Consider the following 7980-nt stretch of genomic DNA (forward strand, 5'->3'; position numbering starts at 1 on the left):
TCCCGCAAAACGGGCAGGACATAAAACTAGTTCATTTACATATATAATATCAATTTAGTTATATGCAATTAACACTTAATCATGTTTAATTAGAGGTGGCAATCCTGACCCAAAGGCTTTCAAGTGGGTTAGTTTGGGTTGCTTTTAAAATTACATGGTTAGTTTGGGTAAGATATTTTAACTAAACGGGTCACAACGGGTCAATTGAAATTTCATCTTGTTATTTTCGGGTCAAAGCGGGTCAACAACTTTAAAGAAATTGGTCGATGTTGATTAGCACCTTAAAGAAACGGAACAAGTTTTGGATCAGAATGGGTTTCGGGTCGGCACAAGTATCCACACAAGAGGGGTTATGGCACGAAACAAGTTTTGGTTCGGAACGGTTTCAGTTCGAATTGAATTTCGGACCGAGACGGGTTTTGGATCGGAACGGGTCGGTTAGGATCGGGTTCGGGCCGACACGGGTTTCTGCACGAGACGGGTTTTGGATCGCAACAGGTTTTAGGCCGACATGAATTTTCGCACGAGACGAGCTTCGGGTCGGGACGGGTTTCGGTTTGGTTTCGTTTTTTGTTTCGGTTTCACTACTACAAAAAGAGGCACCTGCTATGAAGTTTTGTCATGAAATAAAACTGGTCGCAAATTTTGCTATGTATTATTGTTAAAAATTATTATTTGGGTTTCAACTTTTTATTGTTAATAAAATATTTTATAAAATATTTTGTGATTGGTTACTTTAATTATTAATAAAATACAAAAATATTTTATAACCTCCTATAAATTCATTTTACCTCGGTAGAACCACTTTTTCCTCCACTAACCCACTTTCCCCTAAAACTACTTTAGTTCCCTCCTAATTTCAAACACAATTTAGTAATTCCCCCCCATATATTACCCCTATTTCAATCAATAATGTTACTACCATGTCTTTAGATTCGTGCCTCTCTGAAATCCTCTTCCCTCCCCTCTCACTAATACCGATCCCTCTTTAGGGCCGGGTCACCGAACAACAGGTATATATGTCTTTTGATATATGGTAAGTATTTCTATTATGTTAATTTCATTATACTTTACTTCTATTTGATCTATCTACTTTGGTTTGTAGGAGTACTAAAACCTTTATGAACAACAGGCACATCAACTGTTTGATAATTTGCCCCAACTAGATGTTGATGTTGGGGATACACAAGGAGACAACCGTTCATGTCTGCTTCAACTTTCTTTTGTTTGATTGAGATGTACATCAAAGTAGTTTATTAATGTCTTGGAAAAGAAGCCTTGGCAATGGTTTATTTTTTTTAACAAAATTTCTTGGCATGTATTTAGATTATTAAAAGTGTTATTTTTAATGGTTTTTAATGATTATGCAGGGCAACGATGGACGTATGCCTCGCACAAAATAGTGGTACACCTTATTAAAATTTATCAAATCCTTTTCTTCCTACATTTAGAATTTACATGTTAAGTACTAATGAATTTGCTACTTTTTATATGTAAAAATAGTTTCATTAGATGAGCATGGCAACGATGGATGCATATGGAACTTGTGCTCAAAGTTCAAGAGATATCAATATTCATAAACTTTATCCATCAATTGGGTGGTGTGTAATTTTGTATGATGTGGATCTGCTAGACGTTACAGAATTTATGAACACAAACTTGTGATTAGAGAATACAATTTGTATCGTACTTACATAATTTGTATAATTTTGTATTTCATTTGAATAATGTGTACAGTTTTATTGGTTTATATAAAACTGAATTATATATATTTTTGGGTTGAATTATGTGTATATGTATATTTAGGATTAAATTATATAATTTTATAGCTTTTGCAGAAATATGAAACAATTTTATTTTTATATTTTGCAAAAAGAATTTTAGCCAAAGCTATGGTGAATTTTGTAGCCAAATTTCATAGTCCAATTTGTAGCTAAAAGAGTGTAGCAAAATCCGTAGCAAACTTTTTCGTAGCAAATTCATAATTAAAAGATCAAAGAGCGATGACTCTTTAATAGCAAAATTTTGTAGCAAAAACTTCTTCGTAACAAAAAATCAGTCGCAAAATTACGTAGCTAAAAATCTCTGTAGCTAAAAAGTTCGTAGCTAAAAACCTCCGTAGCTAAAAAGTCATAGCGAAATTCCGTAGTAAACTTTTTCGTAGCAAATCCGTGGCTAAAATACCAACGCCCCTTTTTGTAGCTAAAATCGTTGCAAATATAATTTCCATAGCTAAAGTTCATAGCAAATCAATTAGCGACGAGACTTGTAGCTACGAACGAAATCAGTAGCAAATCCGTAGCAAAATGGGTGTTTGCTACGGATTTGCTGCGAATTTGGCCATAGCAAATACATATTTCTGTAGTAGTGTCAAGTTGGAATCAGAATCAATAAAAAGTGTTGCATCATTTTTCTAATGAAACTGGTACTCCTACATAAGTAAAGTAGATGATTCTTCATTTCATAAGAATAATAATAAACACACAGACAAAATCAAATCCGTCAAATAATAATAATAAGAATCAACTTATAATAGGATGGATCTTTATACCTTATCTTCCTTCGAAACAAGTATGGATTACTCGTTGTAGTCTTTACCTTTGAGAATGGATGAACCACAAGAATTTATCGGTTTTAGTTTTCCTTCAGTTTAGACACAATCTGTGGGTAAGACGATTTGTTGATGTTACATTTGAGTATGTTTTGGTTAAATCTGTATTTATCCGCTCACTTCTTGTAGGTCCCTTTTCGCGGAGGATTACGAACCTAAACCTTGTTATACAAACCTACTAGCGAGTGCGGAATCCAAGCTAGCAAGCAAACCGAGTTAGTAGCAAGTAGAGAAACAAACACACAAGTTCACCGATTAACACAACTTGTATTAATGCAATGAGGGTTCGGTTACAAGCTCAATGTTTACAGAAATGTTCTATAAACTCTCAAAGTGTGTGTGTGAGTTTTGGACAGAATGCTCTCAGCCTATCTCTCGGTATCTTTCTGTCTGTGTGCCTGTCTTGAACTCAACACATTGCATGGGTATATATACCCATACACAGCAGGTCTGCTCGAAGGATCTGATAGATGGTCCGAAGGATCATCTATCGATCACAACATGTTCGAAAGATGAGCATGGACCTCGAAGGATGATCCTTCGAGGTCTAATATTCGAAGCATATCTTTCGAGCACCTCGAAGGATCAACAGTATCCTTCGAGGCTATCCTTCGATACAGACTAACATCTTTCAACTAATTGACCAAGTCAAACTAGGAGGATAGTTGACTTAGTCAACTTACAGACTATCAAGGACATCGTTTACATACAGACCGAATACAGACAAAGTACAGACACAAGTGCACCAACAAACTCCCCCTTGGCTGTAGCTTTGTCTTTATCTTCTATAGTTGTAGACTCGTCTCGAACTTTGACGGTCTTTGGTCTTCGAGTTACCAAAACTCTGATGTCCTTTCAAGTCTTCAATGTCGGAGGATCTTCAAAGTCTTCACGTCTTGAAAGCAGAGAGTGTATCAACAAACTACCCGTATCATGTAGGAAGTGTGTTGACAAACTCCCCCTTAACATAAGCTCCCCCTTGAGTTATGCTCGTGAAAAGACTTTATCTTTATGAAGTGAGATCCTTGTGGTGTTGATGATGGCCAACGGCAACTCGATCATTTTCATCACTTGAGCGCCTTCTCGTCGTGTCTTCATTCCAGAGCTTGTCATCGACTATGTTCTCCCAGCCTTTAGAATCTGCACATGCAAGAAATCTAAACGCATAATGAGAACAACTGCTTGGAATATAGTTATCATACACTCATGACACACGAATGACCATGTCATAATCAAACACCGTCCGACAGTTTGAAAGTTTAAATTTGTCAATTTTAGTTTTTAACTTTCAAACATGTAAATTTTTGACCGTTTATGAAGATTTAGTCAATTCGGTTTTCAGTCAGGTTTCAGGTAACGAAGACTTGAGCTCCAACATCGTACGATCGAAAATAAAGCAGAAATAAAATCTTTTTGGCTTTTATAAAGTTTATATTAAAACACAGATAAAATCTTTTTGGTATTTTTGAAATTAAAAGACAACAATTTAAAATCCTTTGAGTGTTATCAAACGACATCACCGCTAATGTCGTGCTGATATGCACCAAACGACGAAACTGTTTAAAAGAAATAATAAAAGTTAAGCAGTAAATAAATATATACAGACGTTCTTTTTGCGAGTCTCGAGGGTAAGAGAATCATATCAGTGTACGGTCATGCCAAAACACTCTTGTTGTTCAGTTAGTTAACATTTAGATAAGCATCCTATAACAATTATCGGTATTGTTGTCCACTTAAGCTCAACTCATCAGATGTAATCATGGCGAGGGGATACGTTAAGGTATGATTTATACTTACCGACCGGTGTTCATCCACATCACGACACATTCCCGTATCAAGGTATGCACGAGGGTTCATCTTACCGGTGAGTATACCGATTATCATCTGTTTGACCGTATAAGCTGTGAGATACTCACTTATTTTGATTTGAAAACCAAGTCCTATGTGATATAATCACTTATTGATGAGGAACTTGATTTTCGTATGCATGAGGGCACAGGTGCAAGTTCGTGAACAGGTCAGTACTTCCGTACAGCAGAGAGACGAACTTGACACCTGGATAAATGTGATATTTTTATCACTTATTTGAATTGGACATGTGATTGTTTATCACTTATTGAGGTCGAATGCAGTATGCAATATGTACACGTATGTATAGTATCATGGAAGATCTAGACTTGCGTCCCCGTTATTTTTCGGTAAAAGATACAACCATGATACCCAGATGATAAGCAGCATAAAGACCGAATATCTCAGAACCTCGGCAATCTATCAAACGAAATTTCGGTACTAAGATCATATGCCAATGAATGGTTCCCACCTGATCTTCAGTCGATTAAGATTTATATCACCCTGCACATTTTAAAATGATTGTGAGCCTACCGATACATCTTATATAGAGCTGCTTATCGTTTTGCATTTAAGGTTTAAAGAGGTTGGATAGACCACTGATGTACTATCACTTTCTCTTTTGCTCGCCAGGAAACTCATTTTTGTTTTTCTATTGTTTTTGTGTTTTTGAAATTTTTCGATGTTTTTGGATTTTCTGATTTTTTTTTTTTTTGGATTTACTCCCCCTAAAATCAATAAACTAAGATAAATTTAAAAACACACAAAGATATTTACAAAAATGATTTTCCGATGTTGGTTTACTCTTGCTTGACCTTAATGCCGTTTACCAATAATAAGAAGTCAAATCTTGATTTGTCAAAAGCTTTGGTAAATAAGTCGGCACGTTGGTCATCGGTGTGGACCTTAACAACATCGATTAGCCTTTTCTCAAAGCAATCACGTATGAAGTGATATTTGATTTCGATGTGTTTGGTCTTTGAATGCTGCACAGGATTTCTAGTGATATCTAAAGCAGCAGAATTATCAACGTAAATAGGAGTAGTTAGGAATTCAAAACCGTAGTCCCGCATTTGTTGTTGGATCCAAAGAACTTGGGAGCAACAACTTGAGGCAGCAATGTATTCAGCTTCGCATGTTGATGTAGCTACACACGTCTGCTTCTTGCACTGCCATGTGACTAGGCGATTTCCTAAGAACTGACATCCAGCCGTTGTGGACTTGCCGTCGATTTTGCATCCGCCAAAATCAGAATCACTGAAAGCTACCAATTCAAAGTTATTATCCCTAGGGTACCACAGACCGGTGTCAGGGTACGCCTTCAAATAACGAAAAATCCTTTTAACAGCAGCAAGATGTGAGGCCTTCGGATTAACTTGATATCTGGCAAGCAGGCACGTCGGGTACATTATGTCTGGCCTTGATGCTGTGAGGTACATAAGAGATCCGATAATAGCGCGATAGATTGAAGGGCTAACAGCTTCTCCCTTCAAGTCTGGAGTAATTCCGTGATTAGTTGGCAATGGGGTACCAATGGGCGTTGCATCAGACATCTGGAACCGGCTCAAGATGTCACCAACATATTTAGTCTGATGGATGAATATCCCAGACTCCGTTTGTTGTACTTGTAGGCCCAAGAAGAAAGTCATCTCCCCCATAGCACTCATCTCGAATTTATCCTGCATAATGCGCTCGAATTCCCTACACAAGACATCATTAGTAGAACCAAAAATAATGTCATCAACGTATACCTGTACCAGAAGAAGATCTCCATCTTGTTCTTTGATGAAAAGAGTACAGTCGATAAGACCTCTGCGAAAACCGTTCTCCAGCAGATAGTGTGATAAGGTTGCATACCAAGCTCGTGGTGCTTGATGAAGACCATAAAGAGCTTTGTTGAGCAACCAAACCCGATCGGGATGGATAGGATCTTCAAAACCTGGAGGCTGTTCGACGTATACCTCTTCTTCAACCACACCGTGTAAAAATGCACTTTTCACGTCCATCTGATAAACCTTGAATCCTTTGAAGGACGCATAGGCTAGAAAGATTCGAATTGCTTCGAGACGTGCCACTGGTGCATAGACTTCGTTGTAGTCGATCCCTTTAATCTGACGAAAACCTTGAACGACTAAACGTGCTTTGTTTCGGATAACAACTCCGCGGTCATCCTTTTTGCATTTGAAAACCCAACGGGTACCAATCTTCTTGTATCCAGCAGGTTTCTCTACTAGTTTCCAGACACCCAGCTTCTGGAATTGTTGCAGTTCTTCCTGCATTGCTTCAACCCAAGCGTTATCTTTCAAGGCTTCTTTCCACGTTCTTGGTTCTTCTTGTGAGACATAACACGCGAAGGACCAATCGTTTTGTTGCCCGGATTCTCGAATAGCTGCATACAAGCCTGCATTGTTGTTGTTTCGCAACATGTTTCTTGTTTGTACGCCACTTTGCACATTTCCAATGATGTTTTGTTGAGGATGGGTATTATGAATCCTTGTTTCTGGATTATCTGGAACTGGAACATTTATACCCAGGTTGTTAAGATTAAGATCAACAACCAATTCAAGACCCGGAATTGACGAAGAAGATGATGCAGTAGTCTCAGCTGTTCGATGTGTATCCACTGGAGGAGTACCCTCTAAAGTACCATGAACTGCTGTTGTAGGAGCTTCTTGATCTGCATCTAGAAATTCATCATCCTCTGAAGATTCGTTCAATTCGTTTGCATCATGAAAATCCTCATTGTTGAGAGTATTATTGTTCACCGAAGAAGATGGTTCTTGATTAACAAGAATTGGACGAACCACCGGTGAAACTGTTGCATTGTCACTCTCGAAAAACATCCTAGCCGCAGCATTTTCTTCAACGGCTTCAACATTGATCGAATTGAAGAAGTCATCATACTCAAACATCCAAGGTTGACCCGGATTTTTGACTGGCAAGGTTTGCCTTTGTACTCTGACCTCAGACCATTCCTCGACCCTTTTAGTCTCTAGATTCCAGACTCGTAAGTTAGGGGTTGCATACCCAAGAAAGTATCCATCAATTGCTCTTGCCCCAAACTTTCCATTAGGATCGATGATTGTGCATGGAGCTCCAAACGGTTCTAGATAAGACAAATCTGGTTTCCGTTTTTGAAGAAGCTCAAAGCAGGTCTTGTTGTGCCTTTTGACTGTAAGGACTCTGTTCAATGTGTAACATGCAGAGGCCACAGCTTCAGTCCAGAATGGAATGGGCAACTGTGACTCTACCAACATTGTCCTAGCAGTCTCGATCAATGTGCGGTTCTTACGTTCAGCGACACCATTCTGTTGAGGAGTATAAGCTGCACTAAACTCATGAAGAATACCCTTTGAAGTGCAGAACTCCGCCATGGAATGATTCTTAAATTCAGTACCATTGTCGCTACGTATCCGCCTAACCTTCAACTTATACAAATTCTCAATCTGAATGATCAAGTTTTTGATAATACCAAAGGTTTCACTCTTGTGTGCCATGAACGCAACCCAAGAAAATCTTGA

General features: G+C 38.1%; 1 long non-coding RNA gene across 2 annotated transcripts; it reads left to right on the forward strand.

Annotated features, from left to right (window-relative positions):
* Positions 1–927: 927 nt before the first annotated feature.
* Positions 928–1731, forward strand: LOC110896299. Of its 2 annotated transcripts, none has more exons than XR_004874356.1 (4): positions 928–1036; positions 1106–1287; positions 1371–1405; positions 1504–1731. It is a non-coding gene; the product is annotated as an uncharacterized LOC110896299 (long non-coding RNA). The 2 variants fall into 2 exon arrangements; XR_002567818.2 differs by having other exon boundaries at positions 928–1013.
* Positions 1732–7980: the final 6249 nt, after the last annotated feature.

Source organism: Helianthus annuus, chromosome 12, assembly GCF_002127325.2.
Source record: "Helianthus annuus cultivar XRQ/B chromosome 12, HanXRQr2.0-SUNRISE, whole genome shotgun sequence".
Classification (NCBI taxonomy): Eukaryota; Viridiplantae; Streptophyta; class Magnoliopsida; order Asterales; family Asteraceae; genus Helianthus; species Helianthus annuus.